Genomic DNA, 22756 nt, shown 5'->3' with positions numbered 1-22756 from the left:
TGAAATGACAGAAGGGGCATGGGAAAACATTGCATTTTTGCTTTTTGTGGCTTGGCAAAGAAATCACCTCAGCTTTCCTTAGGTTATTTCTGATTTTGCTATTTTCAAAAAGTTTTAAAAAGAATTTAAATTACAACTACAATGAGTCAATCAATCAATCAATCAAAACCACTGAGTGGCTCCATGGACTTTGGCTTGTCTTTGTGGGAGGTGGTAGGGGGAGTTATTGGGTAATCCAGTTATAAGAAATGTGTTGGTGAAAAGGAAGTCAGGTTTTCATTTCTGGAATATTACAATTTGCCTGAGCATACTGATCACCATGGTTAGATAGCTGTTAATCTTTGCCCTTCATTTTATTTAGACATAATATCTTTGCTTGTTTTCAAGGCCTAGAGTAGGTTACATGTATGATAGCTAAGAAGAGCTTTGCCTTTGTATCTAATGAATAACGTCTTTCTTACAGTCCATCCTTTCTTCTGTAATATCCTAATTAAATACATTTATGCCTGCAAATTAAATGTTTATTTATGGAAGCTATAAAAAGAATGTAACTTAATTCATGAGGGCAGGAGGCAAATCATACTTGTTTACCTAGCACTGATACAGTTTCTGGAGAGCAGCAAGCACTTAAGATTTGTTTTTTTTTTGAATAAATGAATGAAATCATTTAACAGAAGTTCAGTTTTATTTTTCTGTAAACTCAGGTTTCAGCTGAAATTGGTTGCAAGGTAAGTATTATCATGGTGATGATGTTACAAATAGAGAAAACAAGATAGCAGTTTTATTAATCTATTTGTATATTTTCATTTTGAATTGTTCATAAGTTTGGGTCTTGCCTTATTGTTGCCTTTGCACTATGATTATTTCAGAGGTACACTATGATTTATTTCAGATGAGTACTATTACTAAATTTAAAAAAAGGTATGGAATTACATAGCCTTGCTTTAATACGTAATGAATCTCCCACAAATCATTCTCCTAATGTGCCATTGTAATTTTATAAGTCATCTTTCTACTTGCTAGCAAGTATTTTCTATTGAAGGAGATGACCAAAAAACTTTGAGTCATTAGATTTGAAATGCTGAATAATATTCTGTTTTATCATCATGATTTTGACCAAACTATAGAAATTTGTGCAGTTTTTGACTTTGGAAAGCAAGAAAAAAATCATGGGTCTCGTCCCCCTTCTCAGGTTAGCTTGAACTATTTAAAGAGGCATTTACTTCTGTGTGTAACTGACGCTTTGGTATCAAAGTATCAAAGGACTGGAGCGGTGTTTAAGCAGAGAACTGCATACTAAATTAAGCCACATTTCAATATCTAGGGCGCGCATTCTACTCTAATGCTTCACAAGATATCAAAATAAAATTATTTGGAGTTAATCATTTTAATCATTTTGTTTTTCATAATTTCTTTACCAATCATTGGTAAAGCTGATTTTGAAAATATATCTTGGGACAAAGCTGCAGTGTATTATCATACTATAAATAAAACCTAAGATCAAATATATTTATAAAAGAACTTGACATAGAACAACCTTTTACACAGAATTAAACAATATCTAAGTTCTTAGAGCCATGTGGTCTTTATAAATACCACTGAAAGAATTGACTCACTGTCAGTAGGTTGTGTGCACTGGGTTGCTTTTCCAGCAGGGGAATAGATTTGTGCTCATTTTTTCCTCTATCCAATCCAGATCGCCTTTCTGGCAATCACTAGGTACTTGGCCTATTTACGTATTCCTCACAAAGCCAGATAATACAGTGGGGACTATAAATACAATGTGTAACCCTGGCTTCATTGTCACAGATTATATCTAAATGTAAAATGTGAGCTTCTTATTTATTCTCATGACGTGTCTCACCAGGTTTCTATAGTATATAAGTGGCTTGAAGGAGTCTAAACTAAGCTCATTTGGAAGCTTCATTTAGTTCTTGGAGGTCACCCTAGGAGCATTTAATACATTACTGGTCAAGGAGAAGGAGGGCATCTAGATGGCCTTGACACATGTAGGCTGAAGTGTAGCAATGTCATTCATTATGCTGCTTCTCAAACAATTTATCTGTGAATGTCAATGCAGCCTTGGATGGGTGCTCGTGTTCATGGTTAGCGTAACAACTGCCTTCCACCAAATCTGCTCAGATCCTTGAAATCTCCATTTTTATAGCACCTTCTTCGTAGTTATGTCACCTTGAAACTCAGAAATCCATCTTCTTTAACATTATTCATCTCCCCACGTACATTTGAGGACCTATCAATCTTCAAAGAAAAATCTAATATTAATTGAGTGCCTTCTACGCTAGGCTTTGTGCTGGATGCTTTATGGACATATTTCATAGATAACATGTAAGTTATAATGATGAACCCCAGACAACTGAGGCTAAAGCAAAGCACTTATCCAAAACCACAGCTGATAAGAGGTGGAGCCTGCTTTAATCACTATGTTGAAGTATAAAGCCTACCTTCTCCCAGTGTTTCACTCTGAGATGCCATTCCACATCTTTAACACATGCATTAACTACCTCTTTGACAATCTCATGGGTACAGATCTCACTGTGACTAATCCTTTCATGTTGAATATTGCAGTCATGTCATCTACCTCAAGGACATCCATATAATGGTAACTTATGCAGTCACTAAAATAATGTGTAAGCATATTTACATGTTTATGGTATAAAAAGTAAACAAAGGTGTCTTTAAAACAGAGTTGATGGTATGTGATTCACACTGTCTCTACTGTATACCAGTGTTTCCAGATGGCTGGATTTTGACCTGATATATTTTTTTTCTTTTTGCTTATTCATTTTTTCCTGAATTTTTTCGATAAATATGTATGTTTATGTGATTTTATAACTACTTTTTCTTTTTTTAATTTAATTTTTATTTTATATTGGAGTATAGTTGATTTAAAATGTTGTGTTGGGTATACAGCGAAGTGATTTAGTTATACATATACATATATCCATTCTTTTTCAGATTCTTTTCCCATATAGGTTATTACAGAATATTGGGTAGAGTTCCCTGTGCTATACAGTAGGTCCTTGTTGATTATCTGTTTTATATATAGCAGCATATATATGTTAATACCAAACTCCTTACTTAGTTTCATGGGTCTCCAATCCTCCAGCAGTCTCCTGCCAAATACAACTTTGTAAGGCCCAGCTAAAAACTGTAAACACACTTCTCAAAAACCATCAGAGGAACCCCTTTGCCAATTGAATAAATTCCAAACTCCTCCCTTTGAATTCCAGACCTCTCAGAATCAAGCTTGGCCTCTATCCTACTATTCTACTTAACATTATGTTTCAGGGGTATTGAACTGCTTGATAGTCTTCATAAGGCTCAAAAGCTCTTTTGACTCTGTGCCTTTGCCAACACTACTTTCTCTACCTGGAACCGTCTCCCCAATCTGACAGCCCCCATTTTGTCCCACTGGAAACTTGATTCCCAGGTGCAAAGTTCTTTTTCCTGCCAGCATCCTCTTCCTCTAAACCCCATAGGTTGATTCTCTCATATAGAAATTTCTTCCTTGATTATAATTATAACATGTCTAATCTCCTCTAAGACAGTGCTTCTAAAACTATTGTGAAAGACCACTGTTTTAAAATTTAATACTTTGTATGTATTTCCTATTTGGCATGAATCAATGTTTTTGAAAAATACAATAAAATCAATTATTAGAAAAATAAAATAAGTAAATGTTACAAATACAGCCCCCAAATTTAGCTCATTATAATTAACTGTTTTAAAATTACATTGCAAAAATATATAATAAGTACCAACATAACATTGGAATAAAAGAGGAATTTCATATATTACTTTGTTTGAGAGCGGATATACAGGCGACTAATAGGATTGCTATTATATTCATAACTTTTTGTTATTGCTAAATGAGAATTAAACAGATATTGAGAGAAATAGTGATTATTCACATTAAATGCCAATTCTCAGGTTTTGAACAGGAACTGGCATATCAATATTCAGAGGTTTTAATGTAGGAAATGAACTTGCTTCCTTCTTGTTAACTAATCTAGGTTAGATTGACAACGGCACCACTCTTAGGGGATAATGTATGTTTAGACTGTCTCTATTTTTTTTTAATAATATTATTGGAGAGAAGAAATCAGTCTCCAAAATAAGGATGATGGTAATGCAAGGAGATTTTAAAGCAATTTTAACAATCTCAGGATGTTCATTTTAAGCTTTTATACAAAATGAATAAAGTGATACTGTATTTTTAAACTTTATCTTCAACTCTTTACCACTGGCTAATTTCACAATTTATTCTGTAGGTTATAAATCAGTTATCTTTTCATCAAAAAATATATTTTGGATTTTAAGTACATCTGGGGTATACTGGAAAGACTAAGGTTGAATCACAACATCATGTAATGAGGTTCTTCTGCGTATAGTTAGTCTGTTGCTGGCTCACCCATGGGTTCATCTGCTCAGTTAAATTAGGCCACTTATCATGCATTTGGATCTGGCGGCACTGTCAAATTGCTACGAAAGCATCAAATGCTTACCCTCAGCTCAACTTATCGCATTGTGGACCAGTGGCCATCACTTCCCAACTGGGTGTAGTGTCCCAACATGACTCTTAGAGCAGCTCGGTTCCAAGAGACAGTAAACCCTGGGGAATAGGACTTGTGTCATATTTATGTTTGAGTCACCCCAGCAATTAGCACACTGTCTGGATCCAATTAAAACTCAAAATAGTTCAGTTAGCATGATGAGATAAACTATTATATTTCTTTGATATACTAAGGAGGGCCCACTTGATCCACAATCAGTAGAGGTTTCATTTCAGTTCTTTTCCTCAGGGTGTGCATAGATTTTTCTCTGATCTATACAGACTTGTCCTTCCCAATGTCCATCACGCATGTGAGTTGTTGCATGGTTATTTTTTGTGTGTGTGGAAAATGTCTAGCTGGGATGAATGATCACATGTGAGGCCCTGGATATAATTTTTTTTTAACATCTTTATTGGAGTATATTTGCTTTACAATGGTGTGTTACTTTCTGTTTTATAACAAAGTGAATCAGCTATACATATACATATATCCCCATATCCCCTCCCTCTGTGTCTCCCTCCCACCCTCCCTATCCCATTCCTCTAGGTGGTCACAAAGCACCGAGCTGATCTCCTGTGCTATGCGGCTGCTTCCCACTAGCTATCCAGTTTACATTTGGTAGTGTATATACATCCATGCCACTCTCTCACTTCATCCCAGCTTACCTTTCCCCCTCCTCATATCCTCAAGTCCATTCTCTATGTCTGCGTCTGTACTCCTGTCCTGCCCCTAGGTTCTTCAGAACCACTTATTTTTTTTTTTTAGATTCTATATATACGTGTTAGCATACAGTATTTGTTTTTCTCTTTCTGACTTACTTCACTCTGTATGACAGACTCTAGGTCCACCCACCTCACTACAAATAACTCAATTTCATTTCTTTTCATGGCTGAGTAATATTCCATTGTATATATGTGCCACATCTCCTTTACCCATTCATCTATTGATGGACATTTAGGTTGCTTCCGTATCCTGGCTACTGTAAATAGTGTTGCAGTAAACATTGTGGTACATGACTCTTTTTGAATTATGCTTTTCTCCGGGTATGTGCCTAGTAGTGGGATTGCTGGGTCGTATGATAGTTCTATTTTTAGTTTTTTAAGGAACCTCCGCACTGTTCTCCATAGTGGCTGTATCAATTTACATTTGAAGTCAGGGAGCCTGATTCCTCCAGCTCCGATTTTCTTTCTCAAGATTGGTTTGGCTATTTGGGGTCTTTTGTGTTTCCATACAAATTGTGAAATTTTTTTTCTAGTTCTGTGAAAAATGCCATTGATCATTTGATAGGGATTGCATTGAATCTGTAGATTGCTTTGGGTAGTAGAGTCATTTTCACAATGTTGATTCTTCCAATCCAAGAACGTGGTATATCTCTCCATCTGTTTGTATCATCTTTAATTTCTTTCATCAGTGTCTTATAGTTTTCTGCATACAGGTCTTTTGTCTCCCTAGGTAGGTTTATTCCTAGGTATTTTATTCTTTTTGTTTCAATGGTAAATGGGAGTGCTTTCTTAATTTCACTTTCAGATTTTTCATCATTAGTGTATAGGAATGCCAGAGATTTCTGTGCATCAATTTTGTATCCTGCTACTTTACCAGATTCATTGATTAGCTCTAGTAGTTTTCTGGTAGCATCTTTAGGATTCTCTATGTATAGTATCATGTCATCTGCAGACAGTGACAGCTTTACTTCTTTTCCGATTTGGCTTCCTTTTATTTCTTTTTCTTCTCCAACTGCTGTGGCTACAACTTCCAAAACTATGTTGAATAATAGTGGTGAGAGTGGGCAACCTCGTCTTATTCCTGATCTTAGTGGAAATGGTTTGTTTTTCACCATTGAGGACGATGTTGGCTGTGGGTTTGTCATATATGGCCTTTATTATGTTGAGGTAAGTTCCCTCTATGCCTACTTTCTGGAGGGTTTTTATCATAAATGGGTGTGAATTTTGTCGAAGACTGTCTCTGCATGTATTGAGATGATCATATGGTTTTCCTCCTTCAATTTGTTAATATGGTGTATCACATTGATTGATTTGCATATATTGAAGAATCCTTTCATTCCTGGGGTAAACCCCACTTGATCATGGTGTATGATCCTTTTAATGTGCTGTTGGATTCTGTTTGCTAGTATTTTGTTGAGGATTTTTGCATCTATGTTCATCAGTGATATTGGCCTGTAGTTTTCTTTCTTTGTGACAGTAGATGTATTTTTGATGTATTTGTGGGGAGGAAGGTGATCTTCACTTCCTACTCCTCCACCATCTTGAAGGTTCTCCCCCTTGGATATAATCTTAATTTTATCGGACAGTGTTGGAGACAACTGAACTCATCTACCATATGATATTCAAAAATAGATATTTAAACCTGTTATCTTTCAAATGATGTGTTACAGTATGACATATTGAAATAGGAAAAGTCCTTAAACAGAGACAAACCAGAGTCTTGCAGCAATTTTTTAAAGTCTTCTGAGGCTTGGTTTCTTCATCTAAAGTGGGGATAATAGCTCTTATAGGCAAAAGCACAGTGAAAATTAAATAAGCAAAAATGTTCAAAAAGTAAAGATAAAAAGGTAAAGGCAAAAAATAAAAGTTAAGAAAACATAAAGAAAAAGCAAAAATCTGGAGCCAAATAGATCTTAGAATGGTTATTAGAATGTTATCCTGACAATAGCTTTTAGAGATGCTCTGGGCACCTGATAATCCTTTATAAATGCCCCAGGAGCCTTATCCTGATGAATTATATCCAGGATACTGAATAGAAAGTGAAAAGCCATTGCTGTAATCTTCATGAAAAATAAAACAAATTACTGAAATAATATCAATAATATTTACTCATAATTAGGGAAATGGGACGAATGAATCTAGTTTGTTATTTTTTGGTTTGGCACTGTTTTATCATGCAAAGGCTTCTGTCCATCAGTTCAGTTTGGTTTTGTTGCAGAAACTGTTGGATTTCTTTGTGTGCAGGGAGCTACACTTCTGACAGCATTATTACTTCCAGCTCTGGGTCAGAATTTTAACTCTTTTAACTTATTTTTAATTTTTTCCCTAATTTTTTATAAACATCAACCAAGCTGATAGTTTAAAAAAGTAGAATTGAATTCATGACTATGAGGTTTTGAGGGTAATTTATATTTTTATTGAAACATAATTTATAAGGAAAAAATATTGAGTAGAGAGTAAATGTGCAAAAGTAGGTATGTGGTTAGATAAATTATTCTACATCCATTTAAGGGAATATTATACAACCATTGAAACTGATCTTTTGAAAAAAATAATGACATTAGAACATGCTTGGAATAAAATATTAAGTGGAAAGGGTAGAATACAGAATAATATGCAGAGTACATTACCAATTGTATCACACACTTGTAGATGCAACAAAAGTTATATCAGAATTAAATATACTAACATATTAAATAATTTTCTATGATTGATATAATGTTTTAAATTTTTTATCTTTTTGTTTATGTTGTTATTTTTATAACATGTAAAAATCTACTAAATTCTCCTTAAAATAAAAGAGTGCTGGACTATCTTAAGAGGCACAGATTCTTATAATAGCACTCTTACTCCTTGTTTGTTGAGACAGAGTATTCCCTGTAGTTTACTGTTTCTTTTTCCCCTCCCAGTAATGTAAACACATTGAAATTATGATATCTGTATTTCCTGACTCACAGCTTAAAGAATTGAAAATTAGGTTAAAAATATAATTAATTGTTATCATTGCTGATCTTCTTTTTTAAAGTAATGTATGTCAAAGTATCTTACTATCAAGAGTAGATCATTTCCTGCCAAAACTAAAGAAGTGCTTACAGAAGTATATCATTAAAGCATATTTACTTTTCTGCAGATTACCAAAAATGTTCTCTTTATTGCTAAATGATTTACATGCTCCATATATTTTAACCAAAGTTTAAAATAATCTATATTAAAAGCACTTGAAATCAAAAACAAAATAAAAATATTTAGTATAAAAAAATCAAACTGTGGTAACCTTACATACCACTGCAAATATTCATACTTTTGTTTGAAATTTAAATCTAAATAGTTTTTTAAGAAAATATTTTTAAGATTCCAGCTTATGTTAAAATGACTATATTTATACTAAATGCAAAGAGGGAGTAGGGAAAAAGATTTACTCATAAAATCCAGTGTTACTATTTCGGGGGAAAAATTTAGGAAAATAATATTTCTGTTTTAGAAATACAGTGATTACTTAAGAGTATTTAAAGGGAGTTGGAAATATAAATCAAATTTTAGATTATGAGAGCTAAACTTTTATGTTACAACCTACTTTTTTTTAATAAATGTATTTGTTTTAATTTATTTTTGTCTGCATTGGGTCTTCATTGCTGCACATGGGCTTCCTCTAGTTGTGCTGAGCGGGGGCTACTTTTCATTGTGGTGTGCGGGCTTCTCATTGCGGTGTCTTCTCTTGTTGTGGAGCACAGGCTCTAGGTGCACAGGCTTCAGTGATTGCGGCACATGGGCTCAGTAGTTGTGACTCACGGGCTCTAGAGCGCAGGCTCAGTAGTGGTGCACGGGCTTAGTTGCTCTGTGGCATGTGGGATCTTCCCAGATCAGGACTCAAACCCATGTCCCCTGCATTGGCAGGCGGATTCTTAACCACTGCACCACCAGGGAAGCTCACAACCAACTTTTTCAAGTAGAAAACTATATTTTGATTTTTAAAAGGAAAAAATGTCTGTATGAGTGGTATGAAACAGTTATGCTTAGATTCGTCACCAAGCGTTATTGAATTCCAATTACATGCCCTGCACAGAGTTTTGTATATTCCAGGTAGGATTCATTGACATTTAAAAGGTTTGCAGTAAAATAGACTGTGTACTTACAGTGCATTCCACACAATCATGGTTGGTGCTGGTTTTGTTGGCCCAGGAACTGGGTTTGTCAACACAAATAAAGATTAATAGATACTTTGACATTGGCATCTATTTTTCCATCAATTTATTCATCTAATATTCCTTCAAGAAATACTTATTGAGCGTAGCCAAGCATTCTTCTAGATATAAAGTTTATAAAGATGACTGAACACAGTTCTTTTGCTCAGGAAAATTATAAATACGTTCCTCATTGTTCACAGTACCTTTTTTTGGTATACAGAGTTTGAAGAAGTAAAGTTAGTCATCAAAAGGCTATGACTGGGGTAGGAAGTAGAGGTAATCTGAGAGTTTCAAGAAATACTCTATTCAGACCATGATGAGGTTTGATTAACCTTTTCCCCAGAAGCCAAAACACATCTGTTCCACACTTCTCTCCCCACTATGATGGATGACACACAGCAGCACATTTTTGCTTTTGGAACTCTTTTATTCTCTTTGCCTCTCCTTTATTTGTTACTGTTTTCTCTTATATGTGATAATAGTTATGACATATATACATATACCACTGACATGTTTAAAAGGAATAAAATGTGATTATGGTACCCAGGGAATTTAGAAACTAGATGAAAATAACATACCTGAAATAATCAGACAACAATTTGGTGATAAACTCCTGGGTTATTACTGAAGAAAAGACAAAAAAAGACATTGGAGATCAGTTTGAGCTAAGAATAACTGCAGTCATCTTTATGGAAAAGATGGAGTTCAGTCTCAGTGTAGAGGTCAGATGAGCGTAGGAGAAGAAAGAGTACATCACTGGGAGAGCAAGGAAGTATTATGGCAGAGGCATAGGAATTAGCATAGTATGTAAGAGTATCTGTAATATTCTGTGTGTGCCTGTGTGTGTGTGTTTAAAATTAATGGTGAAAAAAGTCAGTCAACTCAGATTAGTATATACTTAGAATATTAATACTGTTACTTTACTGTACTTGTTATACTTTGATCTCCTTTAGCAGAGTCATATTATTAGATTATGATTTTAAAACAGAAGAATTTGAAGTTGCTCTGATGGTTACCAGCTGTGTTATTTTCCTTAGAATGGGAGATGTCGGTAACAGGAATTTCACCTAATATGTTTATAATAATTCATGTTTACATTTACTTTTCTACTTTTCTAGGACGTTTCAACATATGGTACTTATTTGCATTTCTTTGAAAAACCTTGTTTTGGAGGTAGGGTGGAGATTAATTTTGCGTTATAGATGAGTAAGTTGAGACACTAACAGCTTTTCTGCACTTCTTCCCAATTCAAAGTCAGTACTTAGCTCTGGCCAGAATCCAGGTTTTCCATGTTCAGTGTTGGGTAGGATACATCAGAGTAGAGAAAATGTCTTAGGTGAGTTTTTTCTGTTGTCCTTAAACTAACATTTAATAATGTTTATAAACCAATAAAAGCACATCTATGGCTTAAGGAAAGACATATTATGGGAAAGATAGATAATAATAAGGGAAGATTTCCTTTGACTCATATCTGACTATATGAATTTGACTAGAATTTTTAGGTTATGTTGAGAAAATGTAATCATTTTTGTGTCATTGATTGTAACTGTTTCCAAAACAGGTCTTGCAGCAAACCATTATAATAAAGTCACATTTTACACTACACATTAAGCTTTTAATTCAAGTTGCTTTGCTTGAGTCATGTTTTCTGCTTGTGTGTGTGTGTGTGTGTGTGTGTGTGTGTGTGTGTGTGTGTGTTGGGGGGTGGTGTGCATTTCTTTCTAAGGCTAATTTTACTTAATCACGTTGGTCATGAAGTCAGTTTGTATGGGCCATTGGGACCTTTAGATGACACACAATCAACTATTCCACTATTTTATGTTGGGTAAACAAATATTAAGTACGTAAGTACATTTCAGAAAGTCTTTAGTTAGAAGAATTGCTCGAGATAATTCTGTTTATCATTAAATGGCTAACATTCTCTATAGTAAGTTATTTCACGCATAAGCATCTACTCAATTGAAATGTTCTATCCTGTTCACAGTGGTCTGGTTTCATGTGTGCTCATAGAGGTACACACAGTAGTATATCTAGCAGTTTAATTCTACTTCTTTTCTATATTTATCTTTTATTTTTGTTCTTGATAAAAATTAAATACTATTTTTATATAGTACCGTAGGGATGCAAAAAAATTGTAATATCTGCTTTCATTAATTTATTATTAATGCCAATAATAAAAATTACGTGTTTTGGAGGTTATCTAATAGTAGCTAGGAACTGTGCTTGCCTTTTTAATTTATCATACAAATGTTTCTAGTTCTCTAATTTAAGTAGAGATATATTCATTTTATAAATTAACAAACTGAGCTTTAAAATACACAGGTGACTTGTTCAAGTCCACACAGCTAGAAGGAGGCAGGTTCAGACTTGAAGTTCACATATTCTACTGTTAACCTCAGTCAACAATGAACCTAGTGACTGTAAACAAATATAAGTTTAAGGAATACAATATCAAGAAAAGACACATAACATAGAGAAAATAGTTTTCAGGATTAAGCATAAGCTATATAATTAATGTAGGAAAAAGTGAAACTTCCTTAATCAATTTATACAAGAACTCTGAAATAAGATGCACACAGAACTTAATGTGGAATTTAAAATTTAATGTGGAATAGAAAACAGAGTATTACACTGGGATTCAGGAGCCCTGGCTCAGTAACTGAATATTCACCTTGGGAAAACCTCACCACCATCAGTCTGCTGGACCCCCCGGGTTCTTAATCAGTGGGTTTGACTGAATGACACATGAGGTCTCCCCAGTTTTCTTACTTGGAATTAACCAAATTTATGTGTGGTAGCACAACTGGCCCTAAAGCAATTGGCAATGTGGCTAGAATGCATACTTCTAAACTTCATATTACCTGGTTTAAGTGGAAGTTTTACTATTATTATTATTTGTAATGGTAGTAGTAGAATTTTAAAGTTCTCTGCTATCACTTTCAAAAGTTGATTCTCCTTTTCAGTTTCTAACAAACTTGCTATATGACACGAGTTAAGCTGATAATCCAATTTATGCTGTCATGTAAGATGCCAACATTTTTATCATCAATAATGATAATGACTTAATGCCCTATGCATCTATTTATGAGTTAAAATATTAGTTTTGTCTTGTTTCAAATGAGAATTGGGACTTTTGGGCAGTGTGGAAGGTCTGAGAAGAGGATATTCTGATTATGCCATTTTTAATACATTAAGTCCCCTACATACGGACCTTCAAGTTGTGAACTTTCAAAGATGTGAATGTGCGTTTGCATGTCCAATCACGTAAGTTAGTTCACGTGTCTGGCATACATTGTCACGTGCATGCTACAAGTGGTTGTGGTTTTGTGTACTTTACAGTACTGTATAGAGTACAGTAGTACAGTATCTTTATTTCAAGCCCAGGATGTCCAGAAGCAAGTGTAAAAGCAATAGTGATGTAGCTGTTACTGTACTGTACTTTTCAATGTGCTACACTGTAAGATTATAAATGCTTTCTTTATTTTTGTGTTTGTTTTTATGTATTATTTGTGTGAAAAGTATTATAAACCTATTAAAATACAGTACTATATAGCTGATTGTGTTAGTTGAGTGCCTAGGCTAACTCTGCTGGACTTACGAACAAATTGGACTTATGAACACGAACAGAACACGCTCATATGTAGGGGACTTACTGTACAACTTTCATAATTTAACTTTTTCCGTTATACATAAAAGTGAAAAGAGGGCCTTCCCTGGTGGCGCAGTGGTTGGGAGTCCGCCTGCCGATGCAGGGGACACGGGTTCGTGCCCCGGTCCGGAGGGATCCCACATGCCGCGGAGCGGCTGGGCCCGTGGGCCATGGCCGCTGAGCCTGTGCGTCCGGAGCCTGTGCTCCGCAACGGAGAGGCCACAACAGTGAGAGGCCCGCGTACCGGGGAAAAAAAAAAAAAAAAAAAAAAGTGAAAAGAATAGTATAATGAACCTCTAAGTAATTATGATCAATATGTGAATGATTACCAACATGTTATGGTAGTTCTTCATCCAAGGATACAAATATGAGTGTGAAATACTAAAGGTTGGAAAAGTGAAAGGAATAAATCTAAATGAAGCAAAGAGAAAAAGGAGAGCAGTTGTTGGAGATGTGCTGGAAGGGAGTATTCCATGCTGATTATAGCTGGTTTCTGGAATTGTGCTAATTCTGAATGATATAGCTTACCTTTAAGAGTAAATGCAAGGAGGTTAAAACCCAGAATTATGAGCTGGAATTCCTGAAGCATGGTTGAAGAAAGTCAGACCTAGAGAAACAAGGAATTGGAGGTGTTATCCGAACCATCATTGGATATGAAAAGCCATCCTGTGAGTAAGGGGTTTGATTTTTCATGTAGACTTTAGAGTTACCTAAAATGAAAGCCCTCAGGGATGGATGTCCACTCAACTGCAATATGTCACATGTAACAAGTGTAGTTTTCCATCTTTTGGCTAGGTTGGTTTAAGTAAAAAATAGTGATTTCTCCATTCCTTGCTAATAATATAGAGAGGTTGGGTGATCATGTGAGAAGGATACCTTAGTGGGATTCATATAACTGATAGAAAATTGTAAAAGATGATCCCCGAGTGCAACTTCAGTTCTAAGATTTTGTCATTTTGTCTCCAAGTCAACAGAAAACCATGGTTTAACCCACTGTTTGAATAGTTCTTTGGTTTAGTTAGAAACCAGTTGGTACTCTGATCTAAAACAGTTCCTAAGGAATGGTGTCAGCTTTCACAGAAGTTCCTCTGCTTCTCCTTTCCACACAAGGAGCCTCCAGTACATGACATAACACTCTTTTGTCTTTGTTTTGACTGGCCATGTGGAGTTTCTGAAACATAATTTGAAAGCTGATCTCATTTTGCACTTGCAGTTGATAACACCTTGGCATACTCCTTTGTGCTGTCAATACCTGTGCCAGTTTTAATGAGCTTGAACTTCATTACTGGGGCTATGTACCCTAGTCATTAACCTGTCACTGCCATGTGCTTGCAAATAGCATCTCAAAGCAGGTAGCTTGCACCTACCTAGTCTCTAATGATATTCAATTTGTAAGTGAAAAAAATACACATATTAATTAGTTGTATGTGTTTCCCCCTCTTTCCTAGGAGTGTGAATGCTCACTTGGTTTTCTGCCATGACCAGTTTTGCTAATTGTTTAATTTTCCTTTTGTCACCCCATGACAAAATATTTTTTATACTGCCCTCCTTAGGTTTTAATTCCAGAAAGATGCTATTGTATTCAAAAATTATTAAAAAAATATAAAGCCTCTTAATTAGAAAAGTGAGTAAGGCCTTGTGTAGCATAAGTACTCCATAATCTTTTCTGGCTGATGATTAATTGACTTTGCTGCTCTGTACTGTTCAGACGTGATGCTCTCTGAGGCCCTACCAACCATCAAGGTGGAGAAGCGTCCTGTCAGTATGTCAGACGGAGTGTCTGACAAGGGAGGGGTTAGGCCTCCAGAAATCAGAGCTTTAGTTCTGTCTCTGGTTGAGATGGTGGGCAAGTCACTTGACTTCTCTAAATGGCCATGTCATTACCCATAAGACTAAGAGGGTAATTCCTCTTACGCCTTCTTCCTAAAGTCATTGTGAGCATCACAAGGGATATAAATTCTCTAAAAGTGTTAAACCACTTAAGAAGTTTGTTTCTATTCTTATTGAAGGAGAATTGATATTCACTAGACTGTGTGGCCTTGCCCAAGTCAACCAATATGTTTGGCATTACTTTTGTCAAAGCCCCATAATGAGAATCACAATACCTAATTATTGATTGGGTGTTGAGTGTTTGCCCATTGGGCTGTTTGCAATGTTCAACTTTATTTATTTAATCTTCACAACAACTCTCTGAATTGTTTTTATGATCTCCACTTTACCACTGGAAAAACTAAACCCAGAGACCTTAGTAACTATCCCAAGCTTCCATAGCTAATAAGTAGCAGACCTGGAGGGAGATTCCTTAGGTTATTGGAGGAGGAGGGATTCAGGGTACAAAGATTCAGTTACGCAAGATGAATAAATTCTGAGGATCTAACGTACAGCAATGTGACTATAGTTAATAATACTGTATTGTTATTGAAAATGGGAACTATGTGAGGTGATGGATATGTTAATTACTTTGTGGTGCTTACTTCATAATGTATTTGCATATCTAAACATCAAGTTGGGGACTTCCCTGGTGGCACAGTTGTTGAGAATCCACCTGCCAATGCAGGGGACATGGGTTCAATCCCTGATACAGGAAGATCCCACATGCCGCGGAGCAACTAAGCCTGTGCACCACAACTACTGAGCCTGTGCTCTAGAGCTCACGTGCCACAACTACTGAGCCCATGAGCCACAACTACTGAAGCCCTCGAACCTAGAGCCCGTACTCCACAACAAGAGAAGCCACCGCAGTGAGAAGCCCACAAACCGCAACGAAGAGTAGCCTCTGCTCACTGCAACTAGAGAAAGCCCACGCGCAGCAACGAAGGCCCAACACAGCCAAAAATAAATAAATGAATAAATAAACATCAAGTTGTATACCTTAAATATATACAGTTTATATTAGTCAATCATACCTTAATAAAGTTGCAAGAAAAAAGAAAACTTCTAAAAATTACTTAAAATTTAGTCCATAAAACTTTGCTTTGGTACAGGTTAGAAAAAAGTAAAAAGCAGAGAACAGAAAATCTGCTACTTTATTTTTGTGTTTTGCTTTGTTTTTGTTTTGGCCAAATTTGCCTAATAGCCTGCTTGCACAGTCCTTACCTGCTTTGAAATTCCAACTGCTGCTCTCACATTTGGGGACAATTTTGTCATTTCTTATCATTTAAAGATCCCGTAACTTGGTGAATGAGCTGGATAGCGCTGGTTACACATGTCTGGCATTTTGCTCTCACCAAACTACCCCTTTCTACCCTCCAAGGTTTGTCAAACAAAAGAGTAGTGTTCAAACCATGGAAAAAGAACACATTGTTGCATGTACATGAGTTTATGCCCTCAACCTACTTTCCTTTCTATACCAAAAGCAGAAGCCTCAGTTCTGCTTTAAATTCAACCATGACTTTCCTAGGCTAATCTATTTTTTAAAAATCTCCCTGGACTAATTTATGCTCAGTCATGTTTGAGACTCACACTGGTAAACTCAGTTTCTTCACGGCAGGAATGTTACATTTTGTCTATATTTTCAGATTCAAAAAAAATGTCCTGCATGTAGTTATTTCCGCAAATGAATTAGTACTTTGATGCCATAGACCCTCATTTTAATTTGAAAACAGACGTAATTGTGAGGGTAGACTTGATGTTTCCTTATAGTTTTAGATGAAATATATATAGTAGAGGACATTATTTCTTCTTTCAACAATTCAAAGAAAGAAAATCATTCATTTTGTTGAAAGCTTAACAAAGGCACTAAATTATTATGTTCCTTTGTGGGGTGTTATTACTGATGGGCAAACTCCTGTATCAAGTTACACATATATAAGAAGACTAGTATTTTTTCTCTACAATTGCTGAGACAAGTTGTAAGAAGTAGACATATTTGTTTCTGTGGGATCCCTGGAATATTCATTTTCGTCATGGAACTACACTTCAGTAGACTAAATCTTTGGAACTACAGAAACTATGCTAGAATTCAATACATTGTTGGAGTATTGCATGCCAGTGGGGCAATAGATTTTGCTGAAGCCTGTCATTATCTAATTCCAGTTATGCCATAAAAGACAAATATGAACATGGAGACTTATAAAATATGAATAATTTGTACCCTTAAAGAGAGTAGTTTTGGGTTACTGGGTAGGTTGGCTCCTTAGAGCCATCCTGGATACCAAGAACTGGAAGAGTCTGCAGACATCAGCTGGGGATGATCCAAGTAATCAGGTGAAAATAGGTGAATTATTCAAAACAGATATCTTCATAAGCATCTATAGAGTTTTCATGTTCAGAAATATCTTTTTTTTTTATACTGGGTTTCTATGTATCAAGTTACCTTTTTCTCATTGATTTTTCAAATGTTTCAATACAATGGCAATTAATCCTACATAGCCAAAACTGGAAGAGGTTTTAAAAAGTTGTTCCTCAGTTTACCATAAGATACTTGAGAGTGAGAGCAATGTTGAGTTTATTGTAATCCTGTGGTGCTCAGGTCAGTGCCTGACACCTTTTAGGTGTTTAATAATTTCTGGTTGAACTGAACTGGATCCCTATACATTATCTGACACCATCCACAGTCATCATACCAAGCCCTGTTTTAGACTTCAATGAAGTGAATCCTATGATGACTATGGGTTTTCTCAAGGTCATAAAGGACAGACAGAGTCGTATTTAAGATCAACCAAGTCGTCTTTATTTTTGCTATAAATCAGTATTAATATATGACTACCTTTTCTGACCTCTATATTGAAAATTTCTGATTATAGATTTATTGATTTCATGCAATCTAAAGGTCAGTTTTAAAGGAAGAGGACACAAACAGTGATTGGGAGTCAGTGCCTGCGGTTTTGCTGAGAAGTGACATTTTGATAATAGAATGATCTGGTTTCTGCCCAGAGACTTATAATGCTTAAGATGACTCTTTACTCTTAGTCTTTTTTACCTATTATCATACCTGTTATTACTTTCATCTCTTGACTAAGCTGCATATTCTAAGAGCTTCCCAAATTTACTTTCTACATTCCTTTTTTTTTTTTTCTTCTTCTTTTAGGCTTCAATACTACTCATGAATACTTCCAATGCTGCTACTGAAATTTTGGCTCCTTAAAGACAATTATATTTCTCCTTAATATCATTATATACTCTTTTAATTTCCATTTTATTCTTTACAGTTTTATTCTATGATTATATACAAAACACATTGTCATATTTCCTTTTAAGTTACTAAACAGATTTTTAAACTATTTTCATTTTTTTTAGAAAAATATCTAGTCTTCCACAAGCAGGTCAGTATCAGTCATTATCTCTCCCTCTGGATCCTCAGGATGATGTTCTGTAAGTTCTTATTCATATACATTGTTCTCCTGCTTATCTTTGGAGGAAGGACTGTCTATTCCTGTTGACCCTGCTGGGGCTTCCATGATCCGCAGACATAGGACAGATGGGGCTGTATCCGCCTGGGTTTCTTCTCAGCATCTAAGCAGACTCCATCTTAGTGACATCCTATGAGAACTGATATTGTATCTTTTCCCATCTCTTCAATTCTTGCTTCTCTGACACTTTAAACAGCGCTAATGAAAAAACTCACATTACATTCCCAAGAATACCCTTTTGGGAAGGTTCTTCTTACTTATACTCAGGCCTACAACACTTTCAGATTACAAAATATATGGGCTCCATCACTATCTTCCCCAACACATCCTATATATCAAAGTATTCGTATAATATTTGCTAGACGTTGACATTTCTAATGGATATTGTAAGAATGATACCGTAGGGAGAAGAGAGAAAGTAAAGCAAAGCATGTGAGATACTTTAAGTTGCACCTAAGCAGCAGACAGATGGCTGGCCTAATTATCTGGTTAATGCACTCACTTGAATTTTAGATCCAAGACAGACAATGGTAGCAAATGTAGACCCGTGTGTGTGTGTGTGTGTGTGTGTGTGTGTGTGTGTGTGTGTGTGTGTATGTGTGTGTTTTAACCTATTTTTTGACAACATACTCTGTTGATCCAAATATTGTAGTTTTTAATCCAACTCCAGTGACATTATAGGTGATGGAAATTTTTCCCAGTTTCTCAGAGGCTGGCAGTTCTACTTTTTAGTATACTATGTTATTTACTAAATACAACTATATTTGTTACCATGCATAATTTGGTAGAAATTTGGGAGAGCATGTGGAAAGTACTGGTAACAAGGTACCATTTAATATTAATAAACTTCTGACATTTTTTACTTTTTAAGTTCTGAATGCCGTTTTTTCTGTTTTGACTGATTTTAAAGTTGTTCGAATCACCAAAACATTTCTTATAATTAAAAGGGAATTTAGGATCAATAAATCACTCAAATTTTGATGAGGTTCAGTATCAAAGCAGCCTTTTTCACCAGAAAGGAATTACAATTACTAATTAATAAGCACTAATGAGCCTCTACATCTTTATATGAATATATGCTTGATATTTCTTTGTTCTGAAGTTATGATAAAATTGAAATTCTATACAATAGCTAATAAAACTAGATTTTGATATTTGATAGAAGTTTTAATAGAAAACTTGAAATTATTCCATGTCTTGGATTGGATTTTAAGATTTCTAGTTGACTCCAGTTTAGAAATTAAAGAAACCTTGCCTTAGCTCTGCCTCTATCTGATGTGTAAATTTGGGAAATTTCTTAATCTCAGGGATCGCACTTAGTTGGAGGTCATCCATGAGTTCAACATACTGTTTTTTGGGCCTCACAGTATATTAAGGTCTGTGATAATTATTAAAGAAGTCCCTGAACTCCTTACAGCCTTGGTTTTCCATCTCTTTTTGTCATGAGACTTTGCTCTAACAAAAACATACATGAAAGGAGAGAGAGAACTCCTCTGAATAAGTTTAATTCGGGCAGGAGGTCTGGAATGTGCCAAATGTCTCCCCTTTCTTCCTGGCAGCCCCAGGAGGCCTTTGTGAAACCTTGAGGGCTTCAAGGAGCACAGGATGGACACCACAACACACAGTGTGGTTCTGAGATCAAAGGATATATTGAAACACTTGTAGTGATATGCAAAGCCTACATATATAATGTTGATTATTATTTTATTCTTCTAGTGATTCACTTCTTTATAAAATATCCATCAGTTTTTCCAATTCATTATTTCTTTTAAACATTTGAATCAGTATATGATATCATACTTATTTTTAATTTTCTCTCTTTTTTGCAATGTTTAAATTAAGTCACTAATTTGAATTGAATTTGATCAAGAAGGATGAGAAGAAATACTAATTTTTAAAAATGTAATTGTCACAAGGTGAAAGTTTGGCAATTCCAGTCTTATGGTCAAGTGGATATGATTTAATGCTATATGGTGTTTTCACTGAAGGTCTGCATCTTATGCATTTGTGCAGATGTGTGATGGTACAAAGGTTGTTTCTCTTTTTAACTTGAAGTAGTCAAAGTCTTTTCTTTGAGTAAAATTAGAAACTATTATGGAAATTTACATGATTTTTACAAACTGCCTTTATATGGTAATATTACTGTATGGTTAGTTCATATCTCATTATTTCTGTGATTGCCAACTGGTCAAATATATGCTTTTATTTGTTTTACTTGCTGGTGAAAATGGACTGTTTTCACTAATTGCAGAGGTTACTTTGAATAAGCATAGGATCTGCATATATTTGTTAACAGAGAGTTGTTTGAGTTTGAACTTTCATTGAAATGGTTTCCTAAGAGTTGATTGCATAGCAGAGGGCGATTTTTTTCCTAAAGTAGATGGATATTCACATTTCAGTATATCTGTAACTAACAGAAAATGATCAGACTACTATCCAGACAGTGTAATTTATCTGTAGCCTTGTTAGACTAAAAGTATAATCAGATAAGTCAAGGACAAAATTGATGAAAAGGAAATGTTCTCAAAAGTATTTCAAAAATCAAGATTATTTTATAAACTGATCTATATTATCACAATAAGGCAGAAAACTGAACAACAAAAACAAAAATTTGCCTCTAGTATAATTTCACAGTTTTTTTTCTGTCTTTAAAAAATTTTACGTGAATAATTGCCTTAATTTTCCTCTGCAGTTTTGATTAGTTAAATATATATTTATTGAGTGCCTATCATGTGCCAGCCACATCTAAATATGGTGTTGGAAATACAAAGACGAATGAGAGATTATATCTTAATTCAAGAGTGAAGTGGAGATGTAGGCAAATAATTCCAGTAAAATGTTTGGGTATCATGTAGTGTTATAAATTTTATTCAAGCTAAAAATTATAGCAGAAGGAAGACTGACTTTTTGTGATACAGCCTTTACAAAAGAAATAGAGCTTGTGTAGGGTTTTCAAGAATAAATGGAAGTTGTTAAATGAACAAAAATGGGTTAGAGAGCATTACCGGTTGAGGAAACAGTGATGTCTTTAACATGTAGAGATGCAGCCCAAATGCTTTTCTACTCAATATGTGAGAAATTTTTTGTTTCTCTCTTTTATCATCTAGTCTATCGGCTGATTAGTTTACCCAAGCCAAAATAAAATAAAAAAAAAACAACTTTCTGTTAGTGGTAATCTCTGTAAATCTGTCTGTAATATACACAAAGGTACCCAGAGAAGAAAATGTTTTAGATAAAAGTTTTCAGACTTGACAATGCAAAAACCTGGGTTCCAGAGACCTGTCTCTGGAGCTATAGAAGGAGCAACTGCATGAAAAGCTTTTCTGATTCTCTGCTTTAACCAGAACTGTCTCGCATTCTGTCACCAAAAGTAAAGTGCACCAAAAGTAAGTGCAAAAGCAAGATACATTTAACTAAAATCGTAGACTTAGATGATTTTTTCTTGTTTAATCTGTTTTAGGTGACAGGATAATTGAGAGCTTGTTTATAGACTTGGAAATACTCATCCTTTGAAATCCATATTTACTTACTTGCAGGTCACTCATTTTTGCCCCTTGATAATTTTAGAAAATATCAGGGAAAAAGACACAGAAATTGATCATATTAGGATGGAGTTAATCCATGAAAAATTGAAAGCTTGATCTTGAAAACTGTAGTGTAGGACAGTTTTCGGGGAAAGAAAAATAAGCACAGAGCAAAAGCTGTATAATGTCAAGAACTGTATGCTGGTCCCAGTTCTACCCTCTGTAAGCAAAGTAAACAATGGAAAGTTAAGTTTTAATTCCTGGATCATGTGATTTGTAAAATGAGAAGGTATATTGAAACAAGAAGATAAATTTAAACAACCAATATGTGTCCTGGAGCCCTTCATCTGTTCGTATCACATACTATAAACATATATGCTCAGGAAGTATAAGATAAACCAAATATTAGAGTGTGTCAGAATCATCGGGAGGCCTTGTTAGAAGACAAATTGCCGGTTCTTGTCCTCAGAGTTTCTGATTCAGTGGGTCTGGGTTAGGCCTGAGAATCTGCATCTCTAACAAGTGCCCGGTGATGCTGCTGGTCCCAGGACTACACTTAGAGAACCTCTAAGATAAACAGATCATATGAGCTTGAATTCCTGAAATTCTACCTTCTTCAAATAAGAAAACAAAATAATGGCCATGTTTTTGCCTATAGAGTTGTGGAGGTCTTTTTATTAATCAAATTTAATTAATTTTGTTTTGGAAATTAAGTTTAAAAAGTTTGCCTAAATGACTATGACAATATCCAT

The 22756-nt window shown here is 35.1% G+C and overlaps 1 protein-coding gene across 3 annotated transcripts in view; it reads left to right on the top strand.

Annotated features, from left to right (window-relative positions):
* Positions 1 to 22756, top strand: part of DPP10 (dipeptidyl peptidase like 10) — a 1290245-nt gene that overhangs the window by 815686 nt on the left and 451803 nt on the right. The gene's annotated exons all lie outside the window — the stretch shown is intronic.

Source organism: Orcinus orca, chromosome 7 (assembly GCF_937001465.1).
Source record: "Orcinus orca chromosome 7, mOrcOrc1.1, whole genome shotgun sequence".
Classification (NCBI taxonomy): Eukaryota; Metazoa; Chordata; class Mammalia; order Artiodactyla; family Delphinidae; genus Orcinus; species Orcinus orca.
This window is presented reverse-complemented; position numbering and strand designations above follow the sequence as displayed.